At 39.9% G+C, this 17,959-nt stretch overlaps 1 pseudogene; it reads left to right on the top strand.

The window, feature by feature from the left end:
• LOC117426722 (peroxisomal bifunctional enzyme-like) lies at positions 1 to 13,998 on the top strand (annotated as a pseudogene).
• Positions 13,999 to 17,959: the final 3,961 nt, after the last annotated feature.

Genomic DNA, 17,959 nt, shown 5'->3' with positions numbered 1-17,959 from the left:
TCCAGGCTTTCTCTGGAGATGTGAGGCCCACTTCTGGTTCCCATGATTGAAGAAAGCGAGAAGCCGGTAGTGGCTGTGATCGAGGGAGTGGCTTTCGGGGGAGGCCTGGGCTGCCATTACCGCGTCGCTCACTCCAGGGTAGGGCTATAAATACAAGGGGCACAGAGCTTCACCACCCAGCTTACATGAACACCTCAACCAGGCTTACCTGAAAAAATATATTCCTGCAGTATAGCGTGCTCTCCTTTTTGTTTTTCACAGTGTAGCCATTTCATTCAGTGTTCAGTTTTAAAAAACCTGGTTTATAATCAGGGTTTGATTTCACTTACACTTTACCACACAATTGATCATACTCTCAACAAATGAAATGTCAGAAGCTTTAGGTATTAATATACTGTACACTCCATTTAAAAAAGGAAATAACTTCGCTTGTTCTTACAAAGAGGTTCCGGATTGCTGTTTAAGTATCCTTGGGGCCCCAGAGTGGCTCACCCAGTGAATTCAAAGTGGACACCTGCAGGGCTGGCCTTTGTCCATCAGGAGCTGGTAGCTTTCCAGCATCCGCTGTCGAGCTCTTGGGCGTAGTCGTTTGTCCTGGCGGTGGGATTGAAAGATGCCCGGTGACCTTAAGTTCTCCTGAGTTTTGGTGGGAAGCTCCTGCATTGAGGGAATATAACTCTATAACTGGGCAGTCTAAATTAGAAAGAAATTGCCATTTGGGACTTGAGAGGGGACACTGTTCATTGTGCGCTAGTATAGTGTTGTCTGAATTCCAGTACTGGTCCATGTGATATTCCCTACCTCCTATTAAAGATGACAAGACAGTGGTGAACCCTGTGGTAGGCTGCTGTGCTGTAGTCAATGGCCAGCTATTCATTACCCTGTGTGTTGCTGCTCTGCGTCTGTTCCAGGTTCGGGTCGGGCTCACTGAAGTGACTCTGGCGCTGCTCCCGTCTGCGGGCAGCACGCAGAGACTGCCCCGGCTCATCGGAGTGCCCGCTGCGCTGGACATCACCACAGGTACCCTTTCGCCAAAGAAATACCGGATAGCAAAGACTTTCTATTGCACTCGTTACCCCTACCCTGCAATAATGAACTAACAATGATGGAGAAACATATCTAATAACCGTCCAATGAAAAGTCTGGTTTTCAAAATGAAAATGCCAAGACTGGTACATTCAGTGTGATTCCCATCTCACCATTGCAGATACCCATTGAAAACAAAACTTATTGAATGATTGCTTTGAGTCAATGTGCGGTACATGATGGCAGAACAGAGGACCGTCATTTCATCATAGTGAAGTACAGGTGAAAATGTAACCTTTTCAAAATGCGATTGAGTATGACTTGGTGAACTGAAGCAGGTATGGGACAGAAAGATCTACTTGGTAGTGAGGCAAAGCATCTATTCATTTTATTTTAAACTTTTGCTCTTCATAATATAACCCTTGAGATACCCCATGTGGTTTACATGGAGGTCCTGGGGGACCGCTGTGTCACACAGTGCAGTTTCCATACATGTTACAAATACATTCATAATCACAATATAAAAGCAGCAAATCAAATATCAACACATTACTATAGGTGCTCTATGCAAATGCTTGCTTCGCACATACCTTTGCCGATATTGTGTATGCAGATGTTGACTGAGGCCAGATAGTTTAATACCTGCTCTTTTTTATGATGATGCTACAAACTACATAGTTAATTTTACTATTAATATTTTATCAGTGTGTTGGTATCATTTTTTCCTTGTGAGAAATACTAGTCCTATTTAGATCTTCCACTGCACACTACTATACACAGCCAATAGATGGCACCAAAACCTTGGCAGTGAAACAGGCACACCAACAGACCCATTGCAGTAGGTGGTCCTTTTATAATTTGGTTATTTTAAAGGCTTTTTGAGTTAGAGCAACTGGACATTGGTACGAATCTGAAATATCAGAGTTAACTTAATAAATGTGTTATTTTGTTTTGATTTACTTTATAGATCAGAATTAATAGAGCTCTCAGACTCATGTCTGATCTCGGATCAAATCAAAGTATTTATGTAGCGCCTTTCATACGGGTGTATCTCAAAGCACTTTACAGGACAAAAATAGTAAAATTTAATAAAGAAAACAAACATGTTGGATGAAAAAAGTTTAAGAAATATAGAAGGGAAACACCAGTAACTCAGTTAAATATAGATATACATACAATGCAGATAAAATACAAAGATACAACAATAAAAACTAAAATGGATATATACATATTATAAAAATGCCAGCTCAAACAAATATGTTTTTAGTCTGCTTTTAAAAACAGATGGTCTCAGCTTCCCTTGCATGTGTTGGCAGCTCATTCCAAAGTTTGGGGGCTCTATAACAAAAAGCCCTTCCTCCCCATTTAACATACTTTATTTTAGGGATTACCAGCAATCCCATATTCACGGATCTAAGGTTACGACTGGGGATATATGGGGTAAGCAGTTCTCCTAAATAGGTTGGTGCCAAATTATTTAGGGCCTTATAAGTTTTAAAATCAAAATTTACAGGAAGCCAATGCAAATACGCCAACACTGGGGTGATATGTTCACTTCTGGTTTTAGTCAAGATTCTAGCAGCAGCATTTTCAACCAGTTGCAAATGAGACAAACATTTTGGGATGCCAGAAAATAATCCATTACAATCAATTATGACAGATACAAAGGCATGTACTAGTCTTTCAGCGTCGGATGTAGAGATTATAGATAACACCTGTTACTCGAGTGTAACCAACACCCCTTGTGGATTCATTAAATACATTGGTTCAGGACTCCCTGCTGTTCATTTTCAGCCTCGTTTCACTTGTTTTGAGATTCAGTGTCACTGGTTCGTTATTGCTTTGGTTTCTGTTTTAAAATGGAGAATGAAAGCCATGCCAGGACGTATTGGAATCACTGCTTAATAATGGACCATGGCGGCAGCGACGTGTCTACAGCCAAATGGCAAGACACTTAACAAATCAGGTCGATTGTCAATCAATAATGCTTACTAAGAGAAACCTTTATTGCTGTTATGATATAGAGTAGCAAAAATGGAGAATGGGATGCAGCAGTGTATGAGGTCATCTGTCAAAGCTTTTAATATACAGTACATTCTTCCAGCACTTTAATTTCAATTGATTTCAGCTATACTGGGAGATATGAAATGCTGTCAGCGTGGGCTGGTGCTCGTTGTACATTAACTGTTTGTCGTTGGGAAGCAAAACTAAATGTTAGAGCCCTGCCCAGGTGAGACAATGTAAATACACAGGGATGCCTGGGTGGCTCACCTGGTAAAGGCATGGCCTCATAGCATGCAGGGTGAGTCATTCAATCCGCAAAGAGCAGGCAGTCGCCTAATGCTGTCTATTTTAAAATAATAATGACATTATGTTTAACACATGCTGCATTTGCATAGGATTACCTGATCAACGTACCATAATGTCAAAAGCAGGCATCAGTGAACACTAGGCAAGGGCCATTCTAAACTAACCAATAACCTGCTATAAACGTTTAGCACCTGGATTATTCTAAAGTGTTTTCCAAGGCATATGCAGTAGTTGCTTGGAGAGTCTTTCTTGATGGACTGTTATATTAGAATACTGTTTGTTTCACCCCTGCTCAGCTTCTCTCACATTTGGAACTTTAACTGGCACAGACGGACCACAAGGGCCCGGAGGGCATGGATTATGATGCATGCGGAGGTCCAGATTATAATGAGCATCTGAAAGATTTGTTTTAAAAGTATCATTCCCCCTATCCGTATGACTTCAAATAACTGTAAGAATGTCTGTTAAAACCTTAGTGAAAAGCATTTTACTAATAAGCTCTGATCCCCCCCCCCCAAGGTGCTTTTCATACCCAGCAGGTTCAGAGAGTTACAATAACCAGAGCACCAATCAAGGTGCAGCAGTTCTGCTAAGCAAACCGGTTCAAGTGTGCCAGGAGTCTGTTCCCAGTGTTAAAGACTGCGCTGTCTAATGGCGTTGCTCCACATTGGTATGCAAAGCATACCCATTCATCTCAAATTGAAACAGACCAATTTTGCTTCCCTTTATGAGTTTCATCAGAAGAAAAATGGGTTCTGATTGGAAGCCCTTAAAGATACAATATTTATAAATGAAGGAATTGAGAGTGCCTTTGCTAATGGCTTCATTTAGAGACCCAGCGCTGTCTTGTGAACTGATATTTATCTGGAAAAAGCAATTCAATTAACTGGCTTTAATTTAACACCAGAAAATACATTATTAACAGTAAGGGTTAAGCCTGTTTGATACTTCCTGACCTTAACAAAAAACATGACCAGTTTGTATAATTTTAATACTAAGCAGTGTGATAAAGGGAGCAGAGAAAGTGTAGTCCTGGGGAGCATGGGACTACACCTCCCAGAAGGCCACAGAGTGAAAAGCCTTAATTGTATTAATCGTTTGCCAGCTGTTGACTATTATAAATTGAAGCCAGCTGCCAAATATAAAAAGGCAGCAGTCAGTCTAGTGGAGACTGTTGTGTGAAAAGCCTGCTTGATTGTGTGCTCAAACGTATCAGAAAAAAGGTACTGTGTGATCCTTTTTGTTTAGAGTTTGTTTTAACACGTAAACAGCTTAGCTGTCCTGTTTTAGTTAGGCCTCAAAGAGCTCGGTTTTTGTTTGTTTATTTTTATTTTGTATTAAAAGTGCGCGTTGGCGCTAAACTCCCAAGTTTTGTGTGCTGGGTCTCATTTTAAAGGGCTAACGAACCTCTGAGTGTCCCTTATTACAGTAGTAAATGTATTTATTTATTTATTTATATAGAGCCTTTCATACTGCAGTACAGTAATCCGTCACGTATCTGCCTGTCACATATCCGCCCTAACCGTTTATCTGCCATGATCAACCTCTTCACCAACGTTCGTTTATTATTGCACAGAGAAGATTAGTTCAGAGATTGTAGATCCCACCAAAGTTTTCGTACACTGTTGTATGTGCTCCATGCGCTACCATTGCTGGTAGTGTCACGTGAGCTGTTCAGTGTGTTGATATGTAAATAAATCCTGTTCGCCTGCAGGGTGTATCAACTTCAAGCTCCGTCTCGATCTCCTGCCTGTCACTCAGCAGCTAATGTACGCATCCACACGGCAGACGGCTACCCTGTCACAAGCATTAATACCCTGTATCTTTCTAAACAAGGGATTTAGGGGAGCTGCCTAATAGCCGAATCTCAAAACAATAATTGTGTGCCTATAATAATTGTTACAGCTCTGGTCCCACCGCAGTCGGATACGGGACGGACAACTGTATCATAATATCGCAAAACACGAGCTAACGAAGTTATTTATAAAATTATCCCATATTGGTGCCTGGGTGCAATACTATTGGTTTGATATGTCTTCTGCTTCAACTCTTATGCTCATGTTGTATTAATGCACCCTTGAATACACCTGGTAGGGAAGAAGCTTGTATCCTTAATAGTTAGGAGTACTGTATACATTACCATCAACAAGAAGCTAAAATACACATTGAGGAGTTATATTTTAGTGTTTCATATGATTGCTTATAGCTGTATGTAACTAACTGTGGCTGACAGGTTGCTGCATATACAGTAATAAGCAGTATATCTGTGTTGTGCCCTAAAAATGGAAGCTGGGGCCCTTTGCTGCTGTTACTGATTGCAATTTCATATTAGAAATTGCAAACGCAGGTAGAACGCAGTAACTAATGAGCTTGTTATAAAAACGACCCTGTTTGTCAACACTTCAAGTAGATGTCAAGGCTCATTAGGAAACTAAATGTGAAGGTCAGGTTGACATTCGTCGAGCTACAGGAAGTTGAATCAGACTTGAGGGGTGAAATCAAACATCTGTCAGATCGGATTGCCTCTAAAACAACTGCCTCTGACTTTAATCAACGGTGCTATCCATTCAGGCAGTGATGTCACGAAGGGCCCGGTGGCTGTGCAGTATATATGGAATACATGCAGCTGTTTTCTGTCATTGTCTAGCATTAGTTATTAGCAGGGGATGCTCATCACGCTAGGGGATATAGTGGAAACAGGGTGTCCCTTAAAGTTTCTCATGGTAAAAGCATAGAACAATGTGTAATAAAGCATAGTGAAAGAATGGTAAAGCATACCTAAGCATTGTAAAGCCCAGAGGGGTATGGGAAAGCATGGTATAACCATATAATGGGAAAAGCATGGGAAAACTGCAAAATTACCATGCAGATTTACAGGGGCAAAGTCAAATTACGGAGTGCACATCTGTTCAATTTTTCTGTGTAAATGAGTTCTGTAGATATTTTGAGAACCACTTGTCTAATGGTGATGAAACTAAGAACATTCTTTAACAGAATCTGAGGGGCTGTGTTTGTCTGTATCTCTTTGTCTGTATCTCGCACTACGTTTTTACATATATCTGGAGAAGCAATTCAGTTTTGATGATCTGTACATACTGTTTCATGTTCCTGATAGCTCTGGTTTTGAGTTTACTGCTGTGCGGGGATGAATGTCAAGCACGGTCATCCTGTGTGGCGTTTTTTTTTTTTTCTTCTCCATTTAATCCCAAGAAGCATAATAATGAGGGGTGTAAGATTTTATTTAATTTCTCATAAGTGTAAAGTTTTTTTAAATTTTTTTTTTAAATAAGCTGCACAATAACATTGTTTGCTTCTTTTAAGGCTGACTGAGTTTGCTTGGTGTGCAGGAATTAATCTGAACTCACCTCTGTCATTCTTTATAATCAACATTAAAATGTGCTGCTTTCAACGTTTCTCATTTGAACGGATCAATAATGTAGGTCTCTTCGTGGGCTGTCAGTTTAGTTAAAGCTTCCACACTTTCGAAGGATAACGTGTGTGTAAAAAAAAAATAAACTGCTGCATTAAATTATATCATTGCTATATTTACATTAAATCTACAAAAAACTGAAGATACATTTTCATATTTTAGAAATACAGAATTGCAGAAAAAAAGTCTAAAAACAGCTGAAGGAGCAATAATGGCAACATTAAGGGGAGTTGCTAGTATCATAATTTATTATAAACCTGGCATAATAACCATTAAAACAGAGAAGTGTTGATACAAAAGATGAGACCTCTTCTGCTGTGGAACCCAAAATAGATTGCTAGTAAAAATAATAAAATCACTAATTGCATGCAGGCTACAAGACATAATAATGTAATAATAGATTTGTGCTTCATTATAAGTCTGAACATTTCAATAGTGTACAGCAACTTATTTTCATGTAAAGCTTCTAAATCCTTTTATTTCCCAAAGTGATATTAAGTGGGATGGAAATCAGTTGCATGACTGATAAATGGGATTGCTGTATACCGTAGCGGGATAACAAACAAAGTGATATTATGAGTCCCCATTGACTCCCATCATGTCTAGCTGGACATTTTAAGCATGTTTTACTGCACTGCTGTGTAGTTTTTAATATCTAGTTCCTTCAGTGAGGTTTAAACTATTGGGGTATTGTCCCAGCTGACTGGGATACACTGGCATGAGCTGTCAAGTGGGCGACGCGGAGCTCTGGCTTTTAAATGAGGGAGGCTGCTGTTCGAATTCCTACCCCTATCTCACTCAACACAGAGATGGGCTTGTTAAATCTCTGTTCGTTGTACTCGTTTGAATTCCGCTGCCTGAAAGAAGCATTGTTCGCTTCTTGTGTTTTTGTCACAATATCTACGTCTGGAAAATGCTCATAAATAATGGAGCCATCTTTCCCAAATGTATATCTTTTAGAATATGGACCTCAAGGAGAGGTAATGCCTGTGGGATTAGAAAATAGTTATGCTTTAACCACTGCTGTACTGATTCTTCTATAGACAATGGGCGCTTGATGGAGCATTAAGAGTTTAGGCGCATTTGGCTACACCCCACAAAGAGCGCTAGTTATGAATGTTTGAAGGCATGCCTTTTTAGATTTGTTTTCATTCAATTTAAAACGCAGACTTTTTCCTCTGTTCTGTAAACCAGCATGATAGCAATAAACCAGAGATACTGTGAAGCCTAGTTGAAAAGTAGCCATCAGTTAAGCCAATTAATGGGCTAAATAAGAACTTTTTAGAAATGTTTCATACATGCTAAGGTTAAAAGTAGTTTTGAAAGTACTTAAATGGTACTGTAAAATCATACACATAGGCACACGTGGTTATGGATGCAGGACTATTTTAGAAAAGAGCTGAAGAGAAAAAAAACAAGTAAATCCAGTAGAATTACATTTACACAGCCTTAATAGAGTCTTCTATCAATGATACTGTTACATCTTACAGTGCTGGTGTACAGTTGTCTGTGTCTGTCCAACAGTCTGTATGTCACACACTTTTACATCTATCTAGAGAAGTGCTTGTCCAATTGAGGTGACATTTTAGATTTTAAATTTTTACCTGAAGTTACCACAGTGGGTTGTGAACTGAAGTGCCTTGGGTTAAGGTACAATGGCCCCCTTCATATTCTTTGGTATCTGAGAAATAACCTGTTACAGCCGTTACAAAACTGAGAGAAACCTAAATCAAGTAGACTAAATGTCTGGAATAATGCCTTCAGCAGTCTAGGGGTGTTTTATGTGTGTCCTACATGCCTCCTTAACCGTGCAAAGGCAAATGCAACACTCCTGTGGGTACCCAGCCAAGGTCGATAACTTTGTGCTGATGGGATTCGAAGCACACTTGCATGACTCGCCCTGCAATCCAGGATACAGTGCTTTTATTTGTGAGCTACTAGCGACCTCCCCTCATTTTATATAGTGATGCTGTCACACACAGCCACTGGCCCCTTTGAGACTTTGATTTACAGCTCTGCTTTCTGATACAATTGTACTATGGAGCTCGTTGATTCAATAAAGCCACTATAGATTTTATTTGGAACACCTTGCTTTAATCTTGTAAGAAAGGACATCAAAGTGAAATGAAAGATTACCAGCCGTTTTAACGAGAACAAGAGAAACATCGATCCATGTTATTTTCCTTATCCTATGTAGCGGTCTCGCCACACTGAGGAACGTGTGGATATGAATTTTATTAAGCTCCATTGGTTTTAATTTTTTTTTTCCAAGTAGTTTCCATGATCAAGAACCTTTTGAAAAGGCAACCTTCCCAGTGGGGGGGGGGGGGGGGGGATGAGCAGGAGCTGATGGCATCTCTCTTCACCTCCAGGCAGGCCTCTGCCATGCTGTACTGCTTCACATAGAGAGCAGCTGTCTGGTAGACCACGCCCAGTGGAGCCAGCTGGGAAAGCGTTAAGGCCTGTACGAGGTTTTATAGGTTGAAAATCTCTGATTTAAAATCTAAAGTGACCAGAAGAGTTGATTTAGTGCATCTTTTATATATGAAACCAAGGTAGTGGAACACTTCACAGCATTATTTATGTAAAGATTTACAAAGTATATAGTGGAATTATAAAAGTATTGACACCCTCTTATGTGTTCAATGCAAAATGCCCCATTTCACGTTGATATTATTACCACATCGGAGATGTGGATATCTATGAACTATACACTAGGGGTGTGCTAATGCTCATATTTTCAGAGTAATTGCCTCCAAGAGGTATTAAATAAATCAAAACACATCTATTTATTAATATGTTGGTTTCAAAACAAGAAAAGCAACCCTTCCCTCACATTTACAATTGAGTACCAATGAACTGCATGGAGTGTTAAAAGCTGATTGGAAGCAAATTTTCCTCTCATCCTGGGTGCTGACATTTTACTGCCATACCGAGGCTGTAAACGGACAATGAAAACGCAACTGACTCATCGCATAAACACGACCTTTCATTTAACCTAACTTGAGCTACCTCTGTGGAAACTGAGACATGTATTTCTTTGTCGAGTTTATTTTTTTAGAACCTGACTCAAAGAGGCTGTTCCACAGGGAGTCGCCGAGGGGACAAACACCCCATTTGAAGAGTAAAGGACTCTATATTCCTTTACTGTTCCTTTTAGCTTTAACATTATTGCTGCCCCCCCCCCCCCCCCATCATTGTGCCGATACTAAAAACGAAATCAAATTTTATCTGGAGAATTTGAATTGGAAGGTATGTGTATTCAATTGAAGTGTTGAAAGCATTATCTGTTAGGAATGAGCTGTTTTATTTGTGTTTCCTTTATAGATTTCCCGTGCTACACACATGTGCAGTGTAGATTGGAGGAGCTACAATTAAGTGCAATTGATAGAAAGAATTGTTGCAGTGTGAAAAGACCATTTCTACCTCGGTTTGTAGTTGTACCAGATTGTCTTTTGATGTGCTTCATGAAAGGGGGTCTGGTTTTCATTTTCAATTGCAGAGCAGTGGGGTTCAATTTTTGTTCTCTTTGTTTCTTTTCTTTTGAAGTGTGTCAGTCTGGGGAAGAGAATACAGATAGTCCTCTGTTGCCACAACATCCATCTTACAGCTACACAACATCATGCTATAGGTGTTTGAAGGGAATGTCCGAAGCTGCCCCACTTCTATTGTACTCGGTGTAAAGGAAAAATCTTTGTGTTTACCCTATAGATCTCCTTCAGGTTCATAGATCTAACAAAGTAATTAAGGAATGCTTAATTAATATACTGTATATTGCCATCATTTCACATTTTCCTATGTGAAACCTGCACTGGTAATTACATTTTTTAATTGTATTTTTTTCAAATCCATTAGTTTTCTTCAAAGCCGTTACTATTCTGCTTAGGTTGCATGAAAGAATGCAAGTTATGACTGTCAACTGTGTTCCTTCATGACAGAAAGGGCAGCATTAACATAAGTGCAAAAGGCATTTCAACAGTTTTTTTGGCTCAGTAATAGCTATGAAAAACTACCATTTAAAACAAAAAAAACTGTGCATTTAACATGCGTCTTTCATATTAGAAAATGTGAGCTCTGCAACGCCATGGCAATACATAGAATTATTTTTTTTAGGAATTATTTTGTTGGCTTTATATACTTTTCATTTACACCTTTTTAAAATTACAAAAGAAAGACTTTACAGCTGCAGTACAGTATCTGACCAGAACTGGCTTAAGCAGTTTAAATAAAAATACATAACATACAGAAACTTGTGTTCCTGTGAAAACATTGTGTTGGATCTTGTGTTTAATTAAAATAAAAAATGTTGGCCAGAAAGGCGAGTACATAAGTAAATAATCAATCAGTGAAAGTGTAGTCTTACCATATTCTTACTAACTACTGTAAATAACACATGCTTCTCATGCTCGGTAGCACCTCCGTAATATTCTACCACTGTGTGTTAGTTAGATTTGCTTATCCTGAATAACACAAAGTGAAGAACCTAACATTTTACTGCACCATAACATAAAACGAATAAGAAAATGTATTTTAAAACATTGGTTAGCATTCCTCAAAGGGACAGTGATTTACTCTTTCATGGGGCATATTCCTCTCCATGGTGAGCCCATTTAGAATCGCCTCTTTCACAAACCTTCTCGGTTCAAGTATTGAACAATATTTTGACAGGAGGACAGAAAATGCAAAATCAAGCCATTCTAGGTCACTCTCCTGTGACAGAGGGACTATTTTGAATGCAAGAGATAATTACGCTCCTGAATCTTGCATAATCGTTTTTGCTGCTCCAGTCCATTAAAAGGAAGGCTTTAGTAAGCTGCAATTTGTATCTCCCAGGTGCATGTGCGGAACTGGGGGAATGAATGGCTCTTAGCCAATTGCTTTCTAAGTCCTCAGGTCAACCCTCCTGCTGAGTTTAGGAGATGGGTGCATTTGAGGTAAAACAAAATATTACAAGAGCAGAACAGATCTGCAAGAATACAGCAAAGCTGGATGTCATGCACCAGAGCCTCCATTCCTAGGGCTTTCATTTTATTTTATTTAGAAAGCAGGTCTGCCCTGAGATCACAGGCCAGGGTTTCTTTCAGTTTCCATTACATGAGAGTAGATATTAAAACTTCATGCTGATTTGAACTCGGCTCTTGCCAAGATAAGCACCAACTAAGACATAGCTTTACAGTAAACTAATGTGAGCCATCTGTGTCTCCATCCATTTGAGTTTCCTTCCATATGATGATGTAGGTCTCCTTCTGTCTGGTGTTGATGGCTGAAGTGTAATGCTGGCTCCAGGGATCATCTTATTTAATCTCCCTAGCGCATCAGCACACACAATGGCTGCAATGTTGGCTCCGGGGATCAACCACAGCGCATCAGCATGACAACCGTCTGGATTAAGCTAAGTAGGGTACATCTCTGGGGTCTTCAAGTGGGCACCTTCCATACTCAGTATTTCGTTGACTAGCCCACAACACCTCAAGAGGGCTCAACAGTGATTCTGGCGTCCCAGCATCACCCCCCTCCGTCCCCAACTCAACTCAACCCAGCTTACTTACCCGTACATCAGCGTTTTTCTTTCTATTGTGCTTGAGATCCCCAACCAGAATATTTCTGTCTCAACCATAGCCAGTTGCTGCCCCTCTCTGCTGCTTCAGATAAGTTCTTCACTGTGCAACACAACTCTTGGCCATTGAATCTGACATCTCTGAGAAACCGGGTTGTAGAGTGTGCCACAAATCCTTGACAACCCACCTCCACTGGGTAAACCCAGATTCTCCATCCTTGCTGTTCTGCTTCAGCGGCTAATTGAGCATACCGCAGTTTTTTCCTCTCATACGCCTCATCTACAGCACCCTCCCATGGCACTGTTAACTCTACCAGGTGAACAAGGCGTGCTGATCCAGACCACAAGACAATATCTGGTCGAAGGTTGTTGGTGGCAATCTCAGGTGGAAAAATAAGCTGTTGACCAACATTTGCCAGCATTTTCCAGTCTCTAGCAGCTTCCAGTTGTCCTGGGTGAGGCTTGGTTTTAACACTTTTTCTTGGCGGTTCATATATGTGAAATTTTAGCACGGGAATCCAATCTTGCTGAAGTGAAGATACACAAAATTATTTAAAAAAAAAAAAAAAAAAAAAGCAAATATATCTAAGTTGTTGTCAGCTATATACAAGTGTGAGGAATTTATCTCTGAACTGAAGATGTTTGGTTCCTTTTGTCCTTCACAAGGTTAGGAACCATGGGGCAAGGCATTGTTGTCTCCCTGAGTCGAGCTGGGATCCCAGTCGTCGCTGTGGAAATGGAGCAGAAACTGCTGAAGGCTGGAAGGAAAGCCATGAGCTCCATGCTGACATGAGAGCCAGAAATAAGGGCTGGCAGAAGTGCATCTGGGGCTGGTCAGCTTGACCTTCAAGCTGCGCGACCCTGACCTGGTGATCGAGGTCGTCTTCAAAGACATGGTTCTCCAGAAGCAGATCTTCGGCAAGCTGTCCTCTGTGTGTCGCCTTGATGCTCTTCTGTGCACCAACAGCTCAGTGCTAAATATCGACAAGATTGCTTCTGCTGCCTCTAAGCCTGAACTAGTGGTGGGCGCCCATTTCTTTGCGCCGGTTCACATGATGAAGCTGCTGGAGGTGGTCTGTGGCCCTTGGACCTCCCCCGTCACCGTAGCGACTGCAATGCAGCTGGCCAAGCGCTTGGTGAAAATAAGAGTGGTGGTGGGCAATTGCTTGGGTTTTGTTGGGAACCGCATGATGAGACCTTACACACAGCAGGCCTACTACCTTCTGGAGGAAGGAGCCAGCCTGAAGCTACCAGGCAGAAGCTACCCCCTGGAACCTCAGCTCGTAGTCGGGGTGGGAAAAGATACAGCCCACTCCCCGACATCCTCTGTGAGAGCAGGTGGCTGGGGCAGAAGACAGGCCAAGGCTGGTACGTGTTTGAAAAAGAAAGAGTCGCAACCCTAGATCCTTGGCTGCAGAGCTTTTTTGAAGATTAGGACCCACCTTGGCATCCAGAGCTGCTGCCTGGGTCAGGACGAGATCCTGGAGTGCTGCCTGTACTCTCTTATTAATGAGGGCTTCCGGATCCTCTACGTCTCTGGCTACAGGTGGCCATGCCACAGGGGAGGTTCTATGCCTGGATGGTTGGGTTGCCTAGGGTTCTTGACAAGCTGGAGCAGTACCACCAGGCCCACCTAGACATCCCAAACCTGGCACCCAGTAGCTTGTTCAGATAGCTGGTGGTTAGAGGAAGGCCTCCAGGTCAGCAATGGAGAGCTGTGATTCAGCAGCATAGCAGCCAGCTTTGAAGAGAAACCGCACACAACACAGTCTGGATTAGCTCACAACTTTGGGAAATGGAGCCCAAGTTTAAAATCTGAAGATTTGCTCTCCAATTAAATGCTAGGTGCTTCCAAGCAGCCATGATGCTGTACAGTTGAAAATTGAGCGGTTATTGATATAGGGCTGATTTAATAACAAATAAGATATGTTTACTGGTAGCTTGTTGTAGTTGATTAATTTATTTATTCAATTTGCAAATCATTGTATCCACAATTAATCAAAGATCATGTTTTGTATATTGGAGAGCAGTGGGGTTATCTCCTTGCTTCAGGCTTGGTTTAACCCTACACACCTCAATGAGATTTGAGAAGCAGCATTGGTTTTCTCTACTATAAAATCTGCACAAGTGGTGCCGTAGTAGGAGAGCCTGGTGCTGACCATGACAAATGACTTACTTTTTTTCTCTTCCCTTTTCTGATGACTATCCCATCAATATCAGGGTCTACTGTATATTATGTATAATATAAACGAGTACACACTCTCTCTCTCTCTCTCACACACACACACACACACACGCACACGCACACACACACACACACGCATGCATGTATATGTAACTCTGCCCCAGGCTTTAACTGAAATGCTAGTGAGATACAAGAGATCAAGAGCTAAGAGAACCTTGCTGGAAGAGCCGGGGGGGGGGGGGGGGTGAGGAGCTCCTTCAAGGCAAGCTCTAATGAACTAGTGTAGCAGAGCTGCAGCACTTGTGCTATTCAACTAAACCCCCATCTCTTCTACAAAGGCATTTACCCACTGAAGCATTTTAATATCTTCAGCAACTGAACTGAAAATGCTTTCATAATTAAAAAAAGAATAATTAGAAAAACATGTTTCCTAGAATGATGGGAATGGGGAGAGTTTCTTTTCCTTTAGTTCTGGAACTGGCACTGTGTCTATGCCTGAGTTATGTGACTATTATTGCTGCTTATAGGTAGAAAAGAAGATATTCATTACTGTTAATAATGCAGTTGAAAATAGTGAGTCTGCTCATACAATGGACAAGTATGATAGACTGATTTAATGGAATATCTAAGATACAGGTTTTTTTCCCTTTTGAAAGGCTAGTACTTGAAGGTTGGACAATGAGCATTGTTTCCATCCATTCCTTGTGCCATACTATTTGAAGTGGTGTTAATACATACTGCACAAGGGTATAAATCTAACTCTTCTGCTTTTCAATAAATCGAACCGTTATGAGGACGATGCATGGTCTGACTTCATAAAACTGCCCTCTCTGATGGTGAATTACGCCAGAGCCAACAAAGAAATCAAACGTATTGATATTTCACAAGGAACAGTTGAGTTAGAACAGGTCAAGGCGCAGTAAATATTGAAAAAAAGAGGGATGGATGGGTTTTATCTGGTCTGAATCAGAGAATACATTCTCCTTAACCAGAAATGAATGTGAATGCAATCATTTCTACTCGTTGTAGATACATTAGAAGACGAGTGTAAATAAGGCCTTGGCCTGGCTTGAAAAAATAAATGTCTATTGATAACAGTTACTCATACAATAACCCTTTCATATTGCAACGATAAACGTTCTCATCCAGGAGAGACATTGTTTACTTACAAATGTGTCCTGACTGGTTTTGCTAGGATAACTGTGTGTTTAACAATGTGGGATGGCAAAACATTACAAATGAATCTCTAACTTCCAGAACCACATTTAAACAGTCGAGAATGAAGGATATTTAACTGTTAACATGTGTCAATATATTTCTCAATAAACAAATCATAACCTTGCTGCGTTTTTTTTTTTTTTTTTTTTTAACTTGTAGTAACAGTCAATTCTGTATGCCACTTACGTCGTGCTCTAAACTGTATTTCTTGTGGTGCTTTCTTCTCTGTTGTGTTTTTGTTTTATTCACTATGCTCTTTTATAACTGTTACTGCAACAGCCCAGGCCAGTGAGGCGTGATAATTTCCATTAGTCGGCTCATACTAGTACTGTATTTGGAATTTTAGATTTTTTAGTATGGATTCAAGTAGAAAGTGATATTTTATGTTTTCGGTAAGAACTCAGAAGAGATATTCAATCGTTAAGGAAGGTAGATTAACAAGGTAAGCTTACGTCTGTTTTAATGGATGTATAACTGTGTTTCTTGCCGCGGCATGACAAACTGCCATTTTCATATTTAGCTTCCAGTAGAAAATAGTTTTTCCATTGACTATTGTTGATTGTTACATTTTGAGTTGAATATTTTGTAATTGACTGCAACGTAATGGGGGAGTTACAAAATGCAAAAAAGAAATGCAAGACGTATATAAAAGGAAGGCGGGGATGGATGCAAGACGTTTATAAAGGAGGGAGTGGGTGAAACTACTAAGAGATAAAACAATTCAAATAAAAACAAAATCTAAACAAATCAATTTACAACGAAATTGACTTCAATCTTTCTTTCACTCTAAAGAATTACTCGCAGATAAAAGCAACACGACTAGCTCGATTGCTAACAGGTTTATTGCTGTATTCCCAGATTGCAGTTTAAACAGCGTCCCTTTTAATGCAAACACATAAGATAATTAATATTTCAAGTCGTTTCTTTGTTAATTCTACATTTTGCTATTTGTTAAGTTTAAGAAGCCGTGTGTATCCAGACAGGATATCTGTATTTTACGAAATCAGCGGTGTGTAGTGTAGTGACTACACCCTCCTCACAATGAGAGAAAAGCCACCAGTTTTCATTAAGGAATGTAGAGCTACAAAATATTTGCGCTCGATTTAATCCAGCCCATGGTTAAGATGTTAATTACAGCTTTAAAGACGGGTAGAGAGAATATAAGTAAATGCAAACATCTACCAACCCTATATTAATAAGTAACAGTTGCTACCAAATGCCAAGCAGTATTGCACTGCCTTTAAAATTGTAACTTTGTTTCCCAATGCGTCTACACAACAAATGTACGAAAGGCGGAACTTTCCCGATTAGCATGGGTATCTGTAACATGTTCCCTTTCAATTCGAAGACAACCACCAACGAACATTATGTATGGGATATTTTTACAGTGTTTTCTGTCATTAACCAATCATCTGCTTCTTCAGTTGACTGACATGCTTTCAGCCAGTAACATGCTTTGACCCCGAAGACGTTGCTGAGATGAAGTGACCCAGGAAGTGCATATTCCCTATAGGCATGGAAATTGTGAACTTTCTTTAACTTCAGTAATACCACTACCAGACATCATGTTTTACAGGTGAAAAATACATGTTTTCTATAACAAGATAATCTTTATTTAACTGCACATTTTAGTCTGTGTAGCTTTAATGGAAGTTCAAAACAGATCATTTATGGAATGTTTTCTTAGCCTCAATCACAATTAAGCTTTTTTTGGTCACTACATTTAACGAGGAGTGTGTGCAAGTAAAATTAACTGTTTGTGTTTTGTGTTATTTGCAGGAGTGCTGCTTTCCTGCCAGTGGTTTTCAAAAAACATGTATGTCTTCATCGATGAATAAGGAAAGAACTCAGCCTCGGGCCAGTGCAGTCAATAAAAACAGGAAAATAACATGGGAAGGCAGTTTAGTTATCAAACAGCAAACTTTGAAAAGCACCTTTTAGCTTTGGGGGAGATTATATATATATATATATATATATATATATATATATATATATATATATATATATATATATAAAACTGCAGTGTACAAAATTGAAGGCAATGAAAAAGATTTTTAAAAGACGCAAAGTTGAAAAGATTAATATATATATATATATATATATATATATATATATATATATATATATATATATATAATATATTTCGAGTAGCTCAGTGGTTAGAGTGCTGGGCTGCAGTGTGAAAGGTAGTAGGTTTGAGAAGCTCACTGCATTCGGTTTTAAATAATGCCAC

The sequence above is a fragment of the Acipenser ruthenus genome, chromosome 11, assembly GCF_902713425.1.
Source record: "Acipenser ruthenus chromosome 11, fAciRut3.2 maternal haplotype, whole genome shotgun sequence".
NCBI lineage: Eukaryota > Metazoa > Chordata > Actinopteri > Acipenseriformes > Acipenseridae > Acipenser > Acipenser ruthenus.
This window is presented reverse-complemented; position numbering and strand designations above follow the sequence as displayed.